This window comes from Ascaphus truei, chromosome 1 (assembly GCF_040206685.1).
Source record: "Ascaphus truei isolate aAscTru1 chromosome 1, aAscTru1.hap1, whole genome shotgun sequence".
Classification (NCBI taxonomy): domain Eukaryota; kingdom Metazoa; phylum Chordata; class Amphibia; order Anura; family Ascaphidae; genus Ascaphus; species Ascaphus truei.
Window position 1 is genome coordinate 203,714,099 of NC_134483.1, and position 22,365 is coordinate 203,736,463.

General features: G+C 41.4%; 1 protein-coding gene across 1 annotated transcript in view; it reads left to right on the forward strand.

Moving 5' to 3' along the window:
* The first annotated feature begins 409 nt into the window (after window positions 1–409).
* The window catches only part of MARCHF3 (membrane associated ring-CH-type finger 3), a 164,204-nt gene continuing 142,248 nt past the window's right edge, over window positions 410–22,365 (forward strand). The window contains exon 1 of the mRNA XM_075600461.1: window positions 410–634. The gene's annotated coding sequence lies outside the window, so the exon portion shown is untranslated. The remainder of the gene's footprint in view (window positions 635–22,365) is intronic.

Genomic DNA, 22,365 nt, shown 5'->3' on the forward strand with positions numbered 1-22,365 from the left:
GGCAGTTGTTGCCCACCACACGTCTATGTGCGATGACACTATGAGAGGTGAATGTTGGCACCGTTTTATAGCACATCAAACGTTGGCACCACCCCATATATCATTGTTAAAGACTATCCGGTAGCCTGACGCTATCAGCAATGTGGGTTGCATTGATATACTGTGAGGCTGGTGTCCAGCAGGGGTCCACATTCCCTCACTCCCTGCCACACTACACGCCTCAAGTTCACACCTCCCCTGCTGACAGCGCTGTCCCACCGCCACCCTGCAGGCTTGACTCTTGAATGAATCCCTGCTGGAGGCCCCGCCCCTTCGCTGGTTACGGTTGGCTGCCTTTGGTATTGTCTCCAGCCGGCAGAAGATCTGAGTTGTCCCTGCAGCTGTCAATCAACAGCTCCGGCTCCTGCCCTCCTCCTCCCCGGCAGGTCAATGAATTGACAGAGCACAGTGCTCAGTGAGCCTGGGGGAGTGTGTGCAAAGCCTCTGCTGCTGCTGCTGCTGCATCTGCATCTCTGCATCTCTGCATCTCTGCATCTCTGCTGCTGCTGCTGCTGCTAACCTGATACCAGAGGGAAACAAAGAAGAACCTTTCCAAATGATCACCCCTCTCCTTAACATGTGTTGATCCGTTAGGGTAAGTTTGAAAAAGGATATGTTATATTTCCTAGGTAGATGATCAACTGTATGCACAATGTAATTGTACCTGCTGCATACAATGGTGTATGTGTATACTGTATACATATACATACATACATACATACATACACACATACACACATATACATACATACATACATACATACACACATACACACATTGGTATAAGAGAAATGGGAATCGGACACATTGTGCAAACCGTATTTGTGTTCCTCTTTCAAGTGTTTCCTAACAGTAACACAACAATGACACATCCCTGTAAAAACAGTAACTTGTGATCATGCTTTAACACGTTCAGTGCCGGAAGGGCACCCAGAAAAGGGGGGGGGGGGCAAACCTCCTGTTGTCTGAGCTGCGATGGGGGGAGAAGTGTAATCTTGAACTTCTACCCTGAATGGGGGGAGCAGAAGGTAGTCTGATGTCAGTATATGTGTCTGTGTGATCTACTGCCTTCCCTTGTCTGGGTCTGTGCCTGTCCTTTAAACTTTATGATGGTTGAACTGCTCCATCCCGAGCTAATGCAGATTCCTGGCTGCTGTTTTACAACCCAGCAGCAGCAGCAGCAGCAGTCAGACCCATCTGTTAAAACATAGCACCCCTCCACCGAGGGCAGAGCGTGGCGAATGGAAGGGAAATCAACTCAAGGGCTTTGACTTTGAAGACTGACTTTTTTTTTGTCATATATTGTGATCTGCAAATGGGTTACAGATCTTCATCAGGCTGGGTCAAAGGATAGCATTATTAATAATTAAAAGGAAGTACAGTACTTTGTCATATATTTTAGCCGAGGTTAAAATCTGTATTTCTTGTGCTTCCTCATAAATTGGTTGTTTAGATGTGATTTTGAAGAAAAAAAAGAGCTGCTTTCTCCCAAATATATGAACTTTCAACAGAAATATGTTTCCATCTGTGCTGGAAACATGTCTTGTAATGAATATATACTATATACAGTGCGTTAGGAAACAGTGTTTTTTTTTTGTTTTTTTTAACATTTAATTACATTTTCGGTTGCCTGTGTATTGTAACATAATGGTGTTGTGAACAGTAATGGGATTTTTGCAATATGTCAAAATGAAAAGAAAAAAAAGAAAAGAAAGGATGAATAGTCATATTAATAGCTCGTGAGCCTCTAGTATGCACATTCTGAACTGTAGGTATCTTCATTGCTGTGAGGGTAGATTTGTCAATCTCTTTGTTGGTTTATGCACCAAGCTCAACAATTGGAGCTGCTGTATTAAAAATCAGCTCGTATTTAGATTTCATATAAGGCTTCGTTTACAATATCTGTGCCCTTGAATGGGTTTTGGCTGCTTTAGCATCTCTTGTGTTATCATGGAATTGCAGGAGACGTTGCTGCACAAACTATGATGATATTTTCCAGTGTTGCTTTTTTGAGCGTTAACCTTTTGCCTATACACGACTTCAGAAACTTTCCTTGCTGGCAGCAAATCCATTTCATGCGAAAGTTGTAGAATGTGTTGCACACAGACCCATGTATCGGTGGATTACAAGATTAATTTATCAATGGAGGGCAAAGCGAACAAAACTATTTTAATAATCCGCTGCAGCTTTCAGTTGCGTGAATGTATTGACCTTCAGTGCGTGACTAAAGCGCCACAATGTGCAAGGCACTGAAACCTGGGGGGACTTTGCAGAATAAATTGATGTCATGCAAAACGGATGTAAATTGTTAATATAGTGTCTTGGCCACTCCAATGCCCTTGGTAAATGATCCCTAAAGACTGAAATGCTAAAACCTAAGGTCACCATCTATCTTATTACACACACACTCTACTTTCTGTCATACGGGTAATTGGCTGGAGAATATTGTCTAATACTTTGAGATAAACTATGCCCCATGCAGCTGTACCCCCCCCCCCCCCCCAAATGGTAGAAGTCATGAATGCAAACTGCTTCCTATGGATGCTGTCAGTGCTGAGCACATGACAAATGAGCTAGTGATGCCTGTGCATGTTTAGCTTAGTAACATCTGACCATATAAGCACACTGATACGTTTATAAATCATAAGGAACATGTCACACACTGTGATACTGTGCAGATCGCCACAACATTGACAACTTCTGTGCCAGAGGGCTGTGTACAGTGCATGGCAAGGAGAATTAATGTGTTGCAACCCCACAAAATGAGCTACTCTACTGTGTTCAAAAGCAAGTTGCTGACCCTAAAATTGTCTAGGGAACTCAAAATGATAAAGAATACAGAAGTGCATGTGGTTAAAATATCTTTTTTTTTTGCCGATTAAATATGAGTAACGGCGTAGTGAAATCTAAGCCAGTTAGAGGAAAAATGCCAAGATTGCTGTGGTTTTAGGTTACGTAACCTATAAAAGATTTGATTTCTTCGAAGAGAACATGAGGACATTTTATCAAATGGTTAAAAAAAAAAAACACTAGTGTTCAACGTTTTTAGTTCCAATTTGCTGATGAAGCTGCAAATGTCTCCAGGGGCTAATCAGTTACCGTAATCATGTTTCACGCTAATCTAGTGGACTGCATTATTATATTATGTTTCAGTATTAGAAGTTACAAGTGTATCCCAATAACATTATGTTCATTTTAATTAATAATACTGATATTACACTCTATGATGCTGCAGTGTTGTATATGTTATCATTTGCAGTGTTTGTGGTGTTAAAAGAACTGTAATGAGGTATATTTTAGCTGGCTAGAATGTGTATATTGTTTATCATTGCAGGATTTTAGTAATAGTATCTATAGATAGATCACTATATGAATATTATAGGTAAAGGGAACATGTCCATTGCAGATATATAGTGCCACATTGTAAGAGACGTGCAGAGGTACACACAGGGAGACAGATTTGGGGGAAATGAAACCATGGCTTTATTCAGCCTGTCACTGTAAACAATGCAGAGCATACAAAAATAAACAAATAAACAACCTATCCCTGTGTAAGGGCTAACTCACTTCCCCTGTCCCTATCTGCAGGGCTGGGGGGAAAAGCCCCTTACCAACCTATCACTCCAAAGTCTAAAGAGGTACCTCAAGAAGGTGGCCCTTCATGTCAGTCTCTGGGTCTGGGTCTGTATTGGTGTGCATTGATGGGCCAGCCTCTGGCAGGTTCCCGGGTTCGCTGCACCCTGGCTCCTTGTGTCTTGATGTCAGCACACAGTCCTCCTGTGTGCTCAAGAGTCTCTCTATTAGGCCGCGAACATAGTAGGCGAGCGCGTGGTGTCTCACGTGCCTGCGCCAGAGGCGATCCGTGGCTTTTGGGATGGGGAGGGGATGACGTGACAGGGAGGTGTGTCGGAGGCCCTTATTGGCTGAACCGCGCACGTGACCTGGCCATCGCTTGATAATAATAATCGAAATGATTTGTCTCCTTTAAAATAGCAAGCGCCGTCGCACTTCAGCGCGGGTGGTCGCGCGCTCTAGCCTTCCTCATTAAGGTACAGCCTATGGATACGGCCTAAGCAGTTTCCAAAGGGAGGCTTTTCTACAGGGCTGGTTAGCCAGGTGGAAACTGGACAATTGTCTTTAGCTGCAATTAACCAGCTCCCTGCTGGATTCCTCAGACCACTACACACGCGCACACACACACACACACACACACACACACACACACACACACACACACACACACACATATATAAAACAGCTGCTATCACCAAAGTGAGAGCACAGAAACAGCACTCTCAGGTAAAAAGAAAAACAATGTATTGGGCAATAAAAAATTAACACAGAGACAAACCAACGTTTCGGTACCCTGAGGAAGGTCCTTAGAGGACCGAAACGTTGGTTTGTCTCTGTGTTCATTTTGTATTGCCTAATACATTGTTTTTCTTTATACCTGAGTGCTGTTTCTTTGCTCTCACTTTGGTGATAGCAGCTGTTACATGTATTGTGATTATGAAGCAGGCACCTTGAACTTTGCCTATTTTGCTTGGAGTGCCATCTGTTCTGGTTTATGAGAGAGAGAGAGAGAGAGAGAGAGAGAGAGAGAGAGAGAGAGAGAGAGAGAGAGAGAGAGAGAGAGAGAGAGAGAGAGAGATTTGAGTCTGTAGCTAACACATTATAAACATGGTATGTTTTATACAGTATACTCCATGATGTGTGTTTTCCACCGTATTGCTTTTTCTGCCTAAAGTAAAATTAAAAAAAAAACTATTAAACATTAATATATACAGTTAAGAAAGAGTGAGAGAGAGAGAGACACACACACAAAACCACAACACAGGTGCAAATCAAATAACCAGATCAGAATTACAGGAAAATATCTAAAGTGTAAATTATAGTTGGAGTAACCAAGTACAGGATGAATAAAGTAGCAGATGTTTCAGGCATGTAGGATAAACAATCCTCTCCTAGCTGCAGTGCTTGTTTGTAGCTGGTCCGGTCTCCACGTGGAACACCAGAGCTCTAAACACGAGCGCAGCTGCTTTGTTCAACCACTGGCCGTGATGGTTGCTGGAGGCATGAATATAATTATTAACTGATACCGGTTTAAAATGGGTCTGTGTCACTATATTAAAATCATGATCAACCGTTAACAAAAGGTCAAGAAAGACCATTGATGTAGGGCTAATATTGAATGTAAATTTAAGTACCAATTGGTTATTATCAAATGGCCGCAGAATTTTATTCAAAATGGTTTCCTCACCTTCCCAAATTATAATAATGTCATCGATGAAACGGCCATACAGTAGTACACGAGCCCGACCCAAGCGCTGAATGTTGCCAAACTGATAGCTCTTCCCAGAACCCCATGAAGAGATTCGCACAGCTGGGGGTGAACCTCGTACCATGGCCGTTCCACAGATCTGAAGAAAGAAATCATTACCAAACAAAAAATAATTATGCCTCAAAATAAAATTAATGCTATCCAACAAAAAATCCTTTTGAATTTGAGGTATGGTACTATCGAGATCCAGCCAATATTTAAATGCCTCGATCCCCCTGGAGTGGTCTATACAATGTATAGTGAGTAAACATCACATGTTGCCCATAAGTAGGTAGATTTCCACTGGATCTCTGAGATGGAGCCGATGACGTGCAAGGTATCCCTAATATGGGACCTCAACTTCAACATAAACGGTTGAAGATGGAAGTTCACATACTGGGATAGGTTGGACGACATCGACCCCACCCCGGAGATTATGGGCCTTCCAGGGGATCCAGCATTGTTTTGTGTACCATGGGCAGTTGATACAGGCTGTAGTATTCAAAAGGATTTTTTGTTGGATAGCATTAATTTTATTTTAAGGCATAATTCTTTTTTGAGAATCTCTTCATGGGGTTCTGGGAAGAGCTATTAGTTTGGCAACATTCGGCGCTTGGGGCGGGCTCGGTTACTTTGGCCGTTTCATCGATGATATTATTATTATTTGGGAAGGTGAAGAGACCATTTTGAATAATATTCTGCGGTTATTTGATGATAACCAATTGGGACTTACATTTACATTCAATATTAACCCTACATGGTCTCTTTCTTGACCTTTTGTTAGCTGTTGATCATGATTTTAATATAGTGACACAGACCAATTTTAAATCAGTTGATAATTATATGCTTGCCTCCAGCAACCATCATGGCCAGTGGTTGAACAATGTTCTGACTGGCCAATTTAATAGACTGAGAAGGAATTGCTCACGGGATAGCGATTTCATGAAACAATCAAAGATTCTTGGGAAAAAAAAATATTGACACTACGACAGTAAGCTTATTGATGATTCTTTTCATAAGGTTTTGGCTATTGACTGAACCTCTTTGCTTACTAAATCAAAAGAAAAAGGATCGGCTAAGATGAAGCAAAATGTTAGTGATGGTCAGCTACCCAGCTATCTGCTCCTAGATTTGTTACTATATTTAATCAGTCGTACAGATCTATCCAATCAATCCTTAACAGACATTGGAATTTATTATTAAATGATCCACAATTGGGATCCACAATTAGTATACAAATGGGTAAATCAACTGACTAACCCTCCAGGCGCTCAGAATAAAGCATAGTCCTGCTGGTGAGCAATAATAAAATGAATCTTTCAGACCCCGGCTATAATCAACCATCTGGCAGTGTAATATGTATATTATGTCCTTCCCCCCAACCGGCTCACCATGAGCACTATCAGGCTGGAACACGGGAAACTCACGTATATTTCTTGTGGCTGTTGATGTCAAGCCTGTCCGGTCTTGGCAATGTGATGTATGCTCCTGCTCCTCCTGGATGAAGCTGGGATCCCTCCGTTTCAAGATCTTGTTTCTTCACCGCCAACCCGCTACCCGCCGATGCGGAGGGTGGTCACCTGACCGGCGGCATAGATGGTGCTTCTAGATGACGTCACGGCAGACCCGGCAGCCAGGAACAAACCAGCAATGACTCGGCGTGCAGACGCGCAATGTAACAGCATAGAAAACCTCTCAAAAAGAGAAAAAGCGCCGCACAGCACAAAAAAGGAAGGTGAAGGCTGATGTGAGAAAATAAAAGGAGCTTTATTTGCACAAGGTGCAAGCGAAACCTCTTGACGCGTTTCGGCCTGGCAGGCCTTTGTCAAAAGAGTGATTCGCTTGCATCATCAGACATCTAGTTATACATCAGTAAACTTAGGACAGCTGTACATGTTGTTCAATGTAATTCAATGTAATTCATTCATTACATTGAACAACATGTACAGCTGTCCTAAGTTTACTGATGTATAACTAGATGTCTGATGATGCAAGCGAATCACTCTTTTGACAAAGGCCTGCCAGGCCGAAACGCGTCAAGAGGTTTCGCTTGCACCTTGTGCAAATAAAGCTCCTTTTATTTTCTCACATCAGCCTTCACCTTCCTTTTTTGTGCTGTGCGGCGCTTTTTCTCTTTTTGAGAGGTTTTCTATGGGATCCACAATTAGGGCCAATATTACCTAAAAAAGTCCCCATTCTGTATAGGAAATCCAGGAGTCTCAAGGGAGCACTGGCTCCTAGCAAAATTCCCAATAAAGGAGTATTGGCATCTACTGCATCCTCCAATTCATTTGGAAATTATAAATGTGGCCGCAGTTGTTGCATTACCTGCAAACATCTGGACACGAGCTGTAGTTTTGTTTCATACTCTAAAGGTGGCACATATAAAGTAAAAGGGAATATAAATTGTCTCAGCACCCACATTGTGTATATGATCTTGTGTGAATGTGGCCCACAATATGTGGGTCGCACTATTAGACCCTTGAGCACACGCTTTTTGGTGCCCAGGCGCAATGTGGTGAATGGCAACAATTCACATAATTTTTCACATCATTTTAATCATACCCACAGTAAAGACCCTAGTTCTTTGACTATTATGGGTTTAGAACAGATTTAGCTCCACACACTGGGTGGCGATAGGTTTAGGGTCTTATGTAGCAGGGAAACCTTCTGGATCTAGCAGTTGGGCACATTGGCCCCTGTTGGATTCAACGAATGTCTGGACACTAGTACTAACTATAGTGTACTCCTTCTTTCTTTGCTGTACAGTTCTAGTCTGCTTGTTTATTATTCCATGCATTTCTCCTCTGGTCTCCACATATATAAATAAATAAATATATATTTTTAGGGGAATCTCTTATTTTAGAATGATATTGCTGATATAGTTAGTGATGTAAGCTTACAAGTAATATATAGATTATGTATTATTTTGTCGTTACATTTTCATATTTCATATGTTTACACATTTAATTCTAAATTAGGTTAGATTGTATAACACTAAGTTGATATAATATTTAGATCCTTTTGAGCTTTTCGATTTATAATTTAGTGATTTAAGACACACTGGTCTTTTATTATAAATATAATGTGTCCTTCCTCTAGTAATATTCCTATTATTATATAGTCAACTATTTTGTTTTTATTCATTTTAAATAATGCCGTGTGAAATTGTATTGTTTAAGCATAGTAATTAAGTTTTATGTATTTGTATTCAGCATTATGTATATTCACTCGCAGTGTGTCCAAATTTGTAATATAATGTTCTTTTACATTATGAAGTATACACTCTTTATGTGGCAGCTTATTGGTTGATTAGTTGCCTAGCAACCGTAGTTAATTTAGGAACTGATTCTTGATAGCTCCCATGAGCTTCTGAAGAAGTCGCCTTGAGCAATGAAACGCGTTAGGAAAGCTGAGCGGCATTACGTCATCATGCAAGGACACTCGATCGGGGCCAGGTTGCGTCTAGTGCTTTGAGGCTGAGAGCGTTGGTTGCCGAGTACATCAGCTCTACACACCAGGATTTCAGGATTCCTGCTCCACCGCCTGCTCTCCAGCTGATCTTGAGTTACTGTTAACTCACAGCAACCTCGTTGAGGACTTTGGCTGCCGAGCGGAACCTACTGGCAGTGATTTTATTTACAAACGCTTCATTGATTTTTTACCTTTGTGAGTGCAACCGTTCCCTTCCCCTGTCCCCACTCCCCACATTAAATATACGTTTTATGCTATGTGGCTTGCACTGTCTTCTTTTTTCCCCTCATTATGTATTCCATAGGATGTGGTTCATCCATTGAGAGTAGCATACTTTCCCAATGACCAGAGGCGTGAGATACCTCTACAGGCTGACCAATTGGATTCATCAAGGGACTGGTTATCTCTGTTATTTGTTGTTTGTAGATGTGTATTTGTATTGGTTTTGTTATCTGTTGATTGCTTTATTCAAGAGCTACTATTATAGTAGCATTATATATATATATATCTTTGAATCACATCACTTAAGATTCTTCCATATTATTTGGATATATAATTTATATATATGTACAGTTAGGTCTGGAAATAATTGGACACTGACACAATTTTCATCATTTTAGCTCTGTACGCCACCACAATGGATTTGAAATGAAACAACCGAGATGCAATAGAAGTGCAGACTTTCAGATTTAATGCAAGGGGTTGAACAAAAATATCGTATGAAACGTTTAGGAATTGCAACCATTTTCATACACAGTTGCCATATTTCAGAGGCTCAAATGTAATTGGACAAATTAACACATTCCTAAATAAAATGTTCATGTTTTATACTTTGTCGAGAATCCTTTGCAGGCAATGACTGCTTGAAGTCTGGAACGCATGGACTTCACCAAACGCTGGGTTTCCTCCTTTGTGATGCTTTGCTAGGCATTTACTGAAGCTGTCTTCAGTTGTTGTTTGTTCGTGGGTCTTTCTGCCCTAAGTTTTGTCTTAAGCAAGTAAAAATGCATGCTCGATCTGGGTTGAGATCAGGTGATTGACTCGGCCATTGTAGAATATTCCACATCTTTGCCTTAAAAAACTCCTGGGTTGCTTTCGCAGTATGTTTTGGGTCATTGCCTATCTGTAAAGTGAAGCGCCGTCCAATCAACTTAGCTGAATTTGGCTGAATCTGAGCAGACAATATATCCCTATACACTTCAGAATTCATCCGGCTGCTTCTGTCTTCTGTCACATCATCAATAAACACTAGTGACTCAGTGCCATTGTAAGCCATGCATGCCCATGCCATCACACTGCCTCCACTGTGTTTTACAGATGATGTGGTATGCTTCGGATCATGAGCCGTTCCAAGCCTTCTCCATACTTTTTTATTCCCATCATTCTGGTATAGGTTGATCTTAGTTTCATCTGTTCAAAGAATACTGTTCCAGAACTGGGCTGGCTTTTTTAGATATTGTTTGGCAAAGTCTAATCTGGCCTTTATATTCTTGAGGCTTATAAATGGTTTGCACCTTGTGGTGAACCCTCTGTATTTGCTCTTGTGAAGTCTTCTCTTTATGGTAGACTTGGATAATGATATGCCTACCTCCTGGAGAATGTTCTCCACTTGGCTAGATGTTGTGAAGGGGTTTTTATTTACCATGGAAAAGATCATACGATCATCCACCACTGTTGTCTTCCGTGGACGTCCAGGCCTTGTTGTGATGCATAGCTCACCAGTGCGTTCTTTTTTTTTCTGAATGTTCCCAACTGTTGATTTGGCCACTCCTAATGTTCCTGCTATCTCTCTGATGGATTTTCTTTTTTTGGCAGCCTAAGGATGCCCTGTTTCACTTGCATTGAGAGCTCTTTGACAGCATGTTGTGGGTTCACAGCAACAGCTTCCAAATGCGAATGCCACACCTGGAATCAACTCCAGACCTTTTACCTGCTTAATTGATGATGAAATAACGAAGGAATAGCCCACACCTGTCCATGAAACAGCTTTTGAGTCAATTGTCCAATTACTTTTGGTCCCTTGAAAAAGAGGGGGCTACATATTAAAGAGATGTAATTCCTAAACCCTTCCTCCAATTTGGATGTGAATACCCTGAAATTAAAGCTGATAGACTGCACTTTAAGCCCATATTCATTATTTAACTGTAACTTTAATTTATTTTGTTACACAGCCGAAATAACAAAACTTGTATCAGTGTCCAATTATTTTCGGACCTAACGATATATATATATATATATATATATATATATATATATATATATATATATATATATATATAAAAGGTATTATCTTTCATATTGCAGAATTTATCATTTATTTCTTACTGTTTTTTTTACATAGATACTTAATCTACAGAACAGACTTTATTCACAATATCCTCTCAACAAGTTCTCCTCCGTCTTTTCCCCTCTGAGGCCTATACTGTTTTCTGCTTCATTTTGGGCCATGTTTTTAAAGCGGTGGTGAGACACCCTTGCATGTAATCACTTAATGGAGGATAAGGTGCCCTATGGTGCAGTGTACGGTGTCTTATGGCTTAGCACAGCTTAAAAATATATATAGGATTAAAGTACATTGAACAAATGACTGTGATATGTTTAAAGGGTTAAAAGTAGGGGAACGATGTCTTTAAGGAAGACTTTGCCTTAATTCTTTCACTTAAGCTCTTACCTAATTGTGGCTCAGGCACGGAGTGGGCATGAATAAATCTGATTACTTTATCACTTGGGTTGTGCAAACAAGGGAATCGATCACTTCCTTTATCTCTATTCACAGTACTCATTGCAACTGAAGTGAAGCGACAATTTTGATTTTGTCAGATTATTTCAATAATAATTATAGTTTTCTGACTTTTAGGCCAGTGTTTCTCCAGCAGTGTGCCGAGGAATCCAGGTGTGTGCTGTGACCCTCTGCCAAGGGTGCCGCAGCCCTAGGGCAAAAACTCAGCGTGTGCGTCCTGAGCTGCCTGGAGACGTAGAGGCTGCGATCCGCCTCTCCTCTTTAACCTGACAGAGGAGAGAGAGAGGCCTCTTTATCTGCAGTGCACGATGCGCCCGCCCGCTGAGCAGGTCACATGTCAGAGATGTGTGGGGTGTAAGAGGGAAGGAGTGAGAGATTTGTGTGGTGAGGAGAGTGTGATGGCTGTGTGTCTGGGGTTATGAGGACAATGGCAGTGTGTGTGTGGGTTTGGTGGTGGGGGTGTGGTGTGAATTTTTGTGGGGTGGGGGAAGGATGTTGTGTAAGTGAGAGAAGGGGGAGTGAATGTGGTGTTTGATAAGGGGGGGGAAATAAATGTGGAGTATGTGCTGAGTAAAAGGGTGAGTATGATGTGTGAGGGTAAATGTGGAGTGTGTAAGAAGAGGGTGGGCGAGTGTGGGGGCTTGTGAAAAGGAGGGTGCATGAGTATGCATGTAAGCGAGGAGGGATGAGTGAGGTTTGAGTACCCCAGTATTTTAAAAACCCATCTGCAGCTGCCCCTGCTCAAAAAAGGTCAGGAACCATTGTTTTAGGGTGTCAATCATCTATACAGTATGTAAACTTCTAAACATTTCAATGTATATAGTTTATTTTGGTCATTTTGGGGATGGCATTTTCATTCTCTGTCCCATTGTGTTGTCACTTCTTTGTTTTTCTTCCCGATGGTCACCAGTGTTAAAACTGGAACAAAACGTGCCAAAAAGATGTACTTACAGTAGGGTATTGCAGTTTGGGAGTGAGACGATTGCCCAGTCCTTAAGAACCATTGTGCTCTAACACATTTGCAGTTATTCTTATGTGTGGATATTTTATGCATAAGGTATGTCAGTTACAAAGAGCCAATTTCTACTTCCCAAAATAAGGTTAGATAGTAGAAATATTTTACATTGTTTCCCTTCATTTTAAAGTAGCAACCATACTCTATCTGCCCATAGTTGTTTGTATGACTAGTCCAGCCATGCAACGGGAAGCCCTCTAGTATTTAATTATGTAAAAGCTGTGTGTGAGCTACGGCTTACCTACTAGTCTGTACTCATTGAAGTGTACAAGGCAAAACTGCTAACAATGTGGAAAGGACACTTTAATAAATAAAACATGGCTACTGTGAAAATAGGTGATTTTTATACCGGATACCACATGCTGTTTGAATTACTGCGTTTTCGGAAAGAGTCTCCTATCAAAAACATCATTTGACCTTGTTCTTGGAAAGGAATAATGAAAAAACACCTTTGCTGTATTCATCTTTTAGGATGTAGCTGCTATTGTAGATCAAGTGTGTTAGATACTGTACTAGCAAAGAAAAACAGGTTTAAGGTATGAATGTATACTGTGATCCATAGTGTAACCTCAGAGCAGTAGTGCTATGAGCAGACCAGGTAACTATAAAGAATATCTCTGTTGTACTGAAAACCTATCATACTTGACTATAACCGAGCCTTTGAAAATTACTGGCACCCGTGGAATACTGCCCAGCTTTCATTTGGCAGTGTTTCTATCTCTGATCAATATATGCTAACGATATAGTCAGCTTCCCTTTATAGACTTATCTAAAAGTGTGTGAGTAGGTGGCAGTAGCTTGCGTAGAGTGGCAGAGCCTCACAACACTGTGCACCAGGATCAAAACGGTAAATGCATTGATCACACCAAAAATGGCAGCATGAGCTTCATAACTAGGTACCCAAGTCCTCTACATAATTATGATCAGTGTTCGACAAACCTATACATTTGCTCGCCCCGGGCGAGTGGATTTAACCCCCGGGCGAGTAAATATTGGCCCAAGCAGCACACGTTTGGTACTAGGTGGCGAGTAGATTTTTTTGTGTGGCGAGTAGATTTTTTGGTGATTTGTCAACCACTGATTATGATGTTACATGGCATTAACATTTTAACAGCGAACAGCTATGGGAACATAAGTAACTATTGTTAACTGCTGTATCAATAAAATAAGTTAGTACTACTATTTCTAAATCTTGTTTTGAACACATAAAATACAAGTATAATGGGACATTTTCTGACTGTTTAAACATCAACACCTTTCTCACTCAAAGGCTTTCAACAAAGTACAGGAGGGAAGCATATTCTAGAGAAAGAGAAATGCTAGAACAAGAGTCCAAGTTCTGAAGCTGGAGGGTGGCAGGCTTAGGGGAGGTGTGAGGGGGTGCTTCTTCACAGAAAGGGAGATAGATTCATGGATTAGGCCTGTAATATAGTGGGCGCGCATTAGCGTGCGAACGCTTGTGCATGTGACGCACACATTTTGTGTGTACGGTCCGTGCTGCTGTGAGCGACAGGCTTGGAAGGTACTGTGTGTGTGTTTGTGTGTTACTGGGGAATATGTGTGTGTGTGTGTGTGTGTGTGTGTATATATGTGTGTATGTATATTAAAAAAAAAAAAAGACATGCTGTGGGAATAAATTATTTATTAATATTGTGCACACAAACACACATACACACACACATTGCAGACACTGAGCGGTAGCGGTGCGAATACTTACTTTTCGGAGTCTTCCTCGCTATCGCCCGGCTCCACGCTCACTGCCGTGCGCGCGGCCCTAGCATACAATGGCTGGCTAACCACAGCCAACTATAGCTCAACTCCGTTATAGCGTGGTCCTCGGGGGCCACCCAATCCGACCGCGCTATAACTGGAGTCGCGCTAATTTTTTTTAAATGGCCGCCGCGCACCTGATCGGGAGGAGGGAGGTGGATTGAGGTGCTGGCAGCCCTACATGGCCCCTAGCAGCCACTGTAGTTTTCCCAGCATTCCCCGCACTCCCCTCAGCAGCTCCGCACTAGCCAACCACGGATCCCCACAACTATCCTCCAGCCTCGCACCGATCCCCCCCACCTATTTCCCCCCTCCCAGCCTCGCGCCGATCCCCGCACCGCCACCCCCCCCCACCTACTCCCTCCCCCAGGCTCGCACTGATCCCCGCACCGCCCCCCCAGCCTCGCGCCGATCCCCACACCGACCCCCCAGCCTCGCACCGATCCCCCAGCCTTGCACCGTTCCTCCCACCCCCAGCAGCCCCACGATGCCCCCAAAGGTGGGCTGTGACACCAAAGGTAGGGGGTGCTGTGTGTGCTGTGAGTGTGTGCAGTGTGCTGTGAGTGTGTGCAGTGTGCTGTGAGTGTATGCAGTGTGCTGTGAGTGTGTGCAGTGTGCTGTGAGTGTGTGCAGTGTGCTGTGAGAGTGTGCTGTGTGCTGGTGCTGTGTGTGCTGTGAGTGTATGCAGTGTGCTGTGAGTGTGCAGTGTGCTGGTGCTGTGAGTGTATGCAGTGTGCAGTGAGTGTATGCAATGTGCTGTGAGTGTATGCAGTGTGCAGTGAGTGTATGCAGTGTGCAGTGAGTGTATGCAGTGTGCTGTGAGTGTATGCAGTGTGAAGTGAGTGTATGCCGTGTGCAGTGAGTGTACACAGTGTGCTGTGAGTGTATGCAGTGTGCAGTGAGTGTATGCAGTGTGCTGTGAGTGTGTGCAGTGTGTATGCAGTGTGCTGTGAGTGTGTGCAGTGTGCTGGTGCTGTGTGTGCTTTGAGTGTGTGCAGTGTACTGTGAGTATGCAGTGTGCAGTGAGTGTATGCAGTGTGCTGTGAGTGTATGCAGTGTGCTGTGTGCTGTGAGTGTGTGCAGTGTGCTGTGAGTGTATGCAATGTGCAGTGTGCTGTGAGTTTGTGCGGTGTGTGCAGTGTGCTGTGAGTGTGTGCAGTGTGCTGTGAGTGTATGCAGTGTGCAGTGAGTGTATATAGTGTGCATTGAGTGTATGCAAGTTGCTGTGTGTGTGCAGTGTGTGCAGTGTGTGCAGTGTGTGCAGTGTGTGCAGTGTGTGCAGTGTGTGCAGTGTGCAAAAAAAAATGTTGTTTTTTTTTAAAAATTAAAAAAAAAATTTTTTTTACATTCGGAGTCCATGCTCAAACCGCGTTATAGTGGATCACGCTATAACGGGGTTATGCTGTATAACTGCTGTGCGCGCCCACTATATTACAGCCTTAGCCTCCCAAGAGACGTGGTATGGGCTAATACAGTAAGGGAATTGAAACATGCTGGGGATAGACACAAAGCTATCCTAAATATGATAGAAAGCTGAGGATCAAGGCTTCTGTCTGCCATGTTTTTCTATCCCGGGCAGATTGGATTCTCAGAGGGACTTTCTTCCATTCAGAAAGGCTCAAAGAAGTTAACAAAGTGCCTGCAAGAATATTGACACAAGCTATTTCAAAAAGGAAAGTTTTTTTTAATTTTTTTTTTATTTTAGAGTGTTCCACTTTTAATTGTCTACATACCTCTAAATTTTATAGCATAAGTTACTACCATGGAAGCGTGTCTCCAGAGATGATAAACCATGACTAAAACAATTGCAAGAAATGCGTGAGAAACTATCCACCTGTTTCCATCCTGCAACACATTACAGCACCGAGTAAGGGACGATATACTGATCATACCAATAATAAATGAGGTGAAGCGTGATATGCATTGGTTGGGATGCAAGTTACTCCTGGTATGTTCGTATAAAGCAGATGGGCAGAAGTCTGCACTATACTTTTTTTATTGTTTGTTATTATCATTATTTATGTGCTGACATAAAACAAAACCTTGCAGGAGAGATAAGAATGGGACCGTTGCTAGGGAGGAAGAGATAACAAGCTACTGTAACATAAATTCAAGCTACACAGAAACCCTAGATAAGCAACCAACTCCCAGAGATAGAGATTCCCCTAAAGTTTTCTAATGCAGGTTTGGGATATTTTACAAGTCCGTCCGTCCCAGTACTTGCTTGTGGGTTAATTCTTCCATTAGCTCTCCCACCGCCATGCAGCATATGTTGCCAATTTATTTATTTTGAGTCTTTTCACCATGTGTAATCCAGCCAACCAGAAATAGATAAGTCAGTTGGGTAACCTATCCCCCCCTCCCATAGAGACATCAGGTAAACATAAAAAGACATGAAAGGCTAAAACTAATAGCAACAAAAAAAAACCAGAATGTTTGGGTTTGATATAAAAGTAGTTAATTGTAACTATGTTTTAGTCTCTACTTTTCCGTTTTTAGTACTAGTCATATGACATGCACAATATATTCAGTAATTTAGACATAAACAATTTTATTAAGCTCGAAACCAAAACCCAAGGTATTATATATGTGTGTGTGTGTGTTTGTGTCATTTGAAGTGCTACTGGGAAAGTGACCTTAAAATATACAAAATAAACCAAGAAATCCCAATGCACATTCAATGTTACACATTATTTAGTTCCTTACTATATATATTTTTCTCCTGACAACTCCACCTCATACTCAGCATTCCAAAGGAATTATAAGCATGGCTGTCTCCACCTGATACCAGCCACGGAAGAATATGCTACAATAAACAAAGAAGCCCCAATGCACATTCACTATGATACATTATTTAGTTCTTTATGTTTTTTTCTACTCACGCGTATGGGCCCTTTAGTTTAATCCTTTGGCCAAAACATTTCAAGCTGCAACCACGTCAAGCTAGACCATTGAAATGTTTTGGCAAAGGAATTGAACTAAATGGCCCATACGTGTGAGTAGAAAAAACATGCAGTAAAGAACTAAATAATGTATCATAGTGAATGTGCATTGGGGCTTCTTTGTTTATTGTAGCATATTCTTCTGTGGCTGGTATCAGGTGGAGACAGCCATGCTTATAATTCCTTTGGAATGCTGAGTATGAGGTGGAGTTGTCAGGAGAAAGACTCATGGCCTCACTTAGAGCCTGTCCAGTGAACTGTATACCTTGTATTGTGTGGGAGAGATGCAGTTGCTTCTCTAAATTGCACTGAAGGGATTGGATTAAAAACCTTGAGGTGATTTGGGGACCAGTTATCGTCTCAACATTTATTTTTACAAAACCCTGCATGTTACTATTGACGTTTAGTTATATTACCACTGTGTCCCTGTTAGCTTCTTGTTTCTCCTAGCATTGTCGAGATTTGAATGGGTCAGCTTCTTGTTTCTCTAAATAATGTAACATTGTCGAGATTTAAATGTAAGCTATAGGTATTTATGAGTTACTATTCTCTGCAGGGATATCGTTATACCTAAATGTAACCGCAAATCATAATATTAACAGCACGCCTGGAATTAGATTAACTCTCAATACTAAATATCTTACCCAGTCTCTGAAAGGTACACCCTCACCCATCAGTCATGTGCAGCCTAAAACATCACTGAACCGTTGCTTTGGATACTGTCACAAGCAGTTTCCTCATGCTATATCACGCCGTTGATTGCATGCACGGACGCTTAAGGCTGTTTGGATGAGTAGATAGAGGTGATGATTGGATTGGAACGAGAGCGGGTATTTATTCACTCTCCAAATTCCTGATCAGAGATAAGGGAAAGGAGATGGGTGCTCCAAAGTCATTGGGAATTCCAAAAACATCCAATATAAATCTTCTTTTATAATAATCAGGGCTGGTAAACGGACTCAGACATGGAATGGGTTAATGGTGATATGTGAGTGAAATAAACACGTAAGTCTCCTGAAGGGGACCAACCTTCGCACCTACAAAGTACTCAAGTGGCCCCTCATTGGAGACAAACAGTGCTAAATATACTCAACTATGATGATCACATATTATAAATAAAGAACTCTTACCCACTCCATCTGTAGAGCCGAATCCGTTATGGTCCTTTCCAGGGTGGTGCAAATCCAAATGTAACAGTCCAGTGAGAAGAAAGCAAAAAAATGCACTGCCAGGGAGCTGTTAAAATAAAAGTCTATTTATTCAGTGTATCTTCACAAACAACATACCCCCCAAGGGGTGAAAACGGTACCTCCTACGCGTTTCGGACCATGGGGGTCCTTTATCAAGAAGTATGGGGGATAACAGTAAGGGGACTCCTTTATATACACCACTTAATGAGCAATCGCCTTTAAATTTGGCGACAAAACCGGTTGCGCGCCGCCGTGACGTCACGAGTGGGCACCACTAGTGCTGTGTCTCGGAGTGAACCGATCCCCCAGCAGCAGGCCACGCCCCCCCCCCCCGAAGTCAGTCCGGCACGCCCACCATTTTTAATGCAACAGTCAGCTGAATTATGCAACAGAGATAAAGGCTGGATCCCCTTCTTTTTGCCCCCCATAATGAACACATCTACATTTAAAATGAAAAACGGAGTGACCCAACATCAACACAGAATCCTTTTCATATCAAAATTCGAAACCCCTATTACACTTTTAAGGACAGGATCCTGATTTTGAAAAAAATGGTTAAAAACATTAGGTGGAATATTGAGATACTACAGTGTCATTCCACTAAAAATCCTCAATTTTTTCACCCCCCTTGGGTAATCCAGCAAGAAAGAACGGCATCATTCATCAATATTTGTTTCAATTAAAAATGGAAAACAAGAAAAAAGGTGCATTTACAGGGAATGTATTTCTACATTAAGGCAATTTGTGGAGTACAGAATCAATATGTAGCAAAAGATTCCATAATACATTACATAGTTCCATAATACATAGAGATTTACCAAACCACACAAATTCTAAACATAGAAAAGTGGACTAATTGTGTTCTTTTTAATCTCCCTCAAACAAGAAGAACTTTCCATTGCCACAGAAAACATCCATACGTATATAAGACCAGAAAAATCTGACTGAATATCAAATCAAGAGTTAATTAAGTTTAGTTTATTCTATTTTCAGTCTAGGAGGAAGCCAACTATAAGTCTAAAATATTGTCTTTTACTGATATTGTTTCTTAATATTCCTTAAATATCATCAATTCAGTTCATATTATCTGCTCTCTTTTAGAAAGTCTATTGTTTTAAAAAGTGACTAAGATTCCATTCAATGTTTAGACCGCAGGGAGTACGGGTCTTAAGCAAAAAAATCCAGTAAACTTCCCTGCGGTCCAACAAATTGAGCCTATCCCCTCCTCTTTTCTTAGAGAAAATTCTCTCAATACCCTTGACTGTCAGTCCTTATCCCTCCTTCCTTACACTCTGAAAAATGTTTCGACACCGGGTGGGAGCAATCTCCTTTTTTAATCAGTCTAAGGTGTTCCATGATCCTGACTTTAAGCGCCCGTGTAGTTCTTACTACATAGTTTGCCCCACAGCGACATGTTAACAAATAGATGACAAACTGCGTATTACAGTTAATGAAGGAGGTGATAGGAAAGGACTTCGATGTTTTTGTACTTGAAAATTTTGTTGATGGTGACATTTAGCGACATACGCCACACCCACCACATCTAAAAGAGCCTTTTGTACAAAAAGTATTGGTATTTTTCACAGTGGGGGAAACTACATAACTGGGAGAGACATATGAGGCAATAGTTTTTGCCTTTCTATAAATAAAGCGAGGTCCTTGTTGGACAAATTTTTCTAAACTATGGTCCATTTTTAAAATGTCCCAATGTTTATATATTATTTTTTGCACTTGTCTGCTATATTTATTAAATTGTTTGATCAATAAAGGCAAATCCTCCTGAAACATGTCTCTCTTTTTGTTATTTTTGCCCCAACTTTGTTCTTTAGTATTCATTTTGGGACTAATCCTTTTCTTTCCTTTACCATAACCCTTCACAGAGGTATACCCCTGTGGAGGGAGTAAGGATTCTCTGTCCAGTGTTTTAATTTAATCCAATGTCTTTTGTAATTCAAACCCATCATAGCCTCTATGCTGGAAATGTAAGGCCAACTCCTCAGACTGACGGACAAAACCCTCCTCAGTGGAGCAGTTCCTCCTCAGCCTGAGGAATTGGCCCTTGGGGATTCCCTTAATGACCGCTTTAGGGTGACAGCTGGCCACCCTTAATAGCATGTTTCTTGAGTTAGGTTTTCTGTAGACCTCGTTCTGAATCTCTCTATTAATATCGATAAAGAGTAGAAGATCCAGATAATGTATGTGATGTCAATCAAAATTAAAAGTGAATACTAGATTATTAGGATTTTGATTAATATAATCAAAAAATAAGTGCAACGTGGGTAAATTACCTTCCCAAATCATAACTAGATCATCAATAAAACGTTTATAAAAAGTTATACATTTTCTAAACGGATTGGTGCTACTAAAAATGAACTGTGACTCCCACCACCCCATAAATAAATTAGCATACGTGGGTGCAAAACTGGTGCCCATAGCAGTCCCCTGCTGCTGTAAATAAAATTTGTGATCAAACAAAAAATAATTGTGCGTGAGTAAAAACTTAATTGAATCTAATATAAATGTGGTGTGAAACAAGTTATTATCTGGACCTTCCAAAAAGTGGCGGACAGCTGCCAATCCTTGGTCATGTTTAATAACCGAATATAAAGATGTCACGTCAAGGGTGACCCACATCGATTGTGGTCCCCATTTTATCCCCTTCAATTGTGTGATCAAATCTCCTGAATCAAGCAGAAAGGAGGGGAGACCTCTTTCCAATGGTTGTAGATATCTATCAATGTATTTGGAGAGTCCATCTCCCAAAGATCCAATAGACGACACGATTGGTCTCCCCGGAGGGTCGACCAATGTCTTATGGATCTTTGGGAGATGGTAAAACACTGGTATTCTTGGAGAAGGGTTCCACAAAAACACAATTTCATCCTTAGTTAGGACATTGGTGATTTGTCCCAAATCAATGAGTTTTTTAAATTCTCTTAGATAGATATCGGTGGGGTCTTTTGGTAGCTCAAAGTAGGCCGTGACATCTCCAAGTTGGCGATAAGCCTCCCCGAGATAGCCCGACCGATTTTTCTGGTCTTATATACGTATGGATGTTTTTTGTGGCAATGGAAAGTTCTTCTTGTTTGAGGGAGATTAAAAAGAACACAATTAGTCCACTTTTCTATGTTTAGAATTTGTGTGGTTTGGTAAATCTCTATGTATTATGGAACTATGTAATGTATTATGGAATCTTTTGCTACATATTGATTCTGTACTCCACAAATTGCCTTAATGTAGAAATACATTCCCTGTAAATGCACCTTTTTTCTTGTTTTCCTTTTTTAATTGAAACAAATATTGATGAATGATGCCGTTCTTTCTTGCTGGATTACCCAAGGGGTGTGAAAAAATTGAGGATTTTTAGTGGAATGACACTGTAGTATCTCAATATTCCACCTAATGTTTTTAACCATTTTTTTTAAAATCAGGATCCTGTCCTTAAAAGTGTAATAGGGGTTTCGAATTTTGATATGGAAAGGATTCTGTGTTGATGTTGTGTCACTCCGTTTTTAATTTTAAATGTAGATGTGTTCATTATGGGGGGCAAAAAGAAGGGGATCCAGCCTTTATCTCTTTGTTGCATAATTCAGTTGACTGAATGTATATCTTGTGCTTTGATATGTACACCTATCTTTTCCTGGTTTTGTTGATAATCTGAGAGAGTGAGGGAGATTATAGAGGGGGATGCCCCTCGGTGGGGGTGGTTTCGTTATGTGGACAGAGGAGGGATCAGCGATTCACGGGAGCTCAGTGTGCCTGTGACGCGACCCTGCCTGCCCTCACGACTCCTCCCCTGGGAGTGGAGACCTCCCTCTTTCCTCCCTGCGGTCGTCACCATGGTGGGCGTGCCGGACTGACGTCGGGGGGGAGGG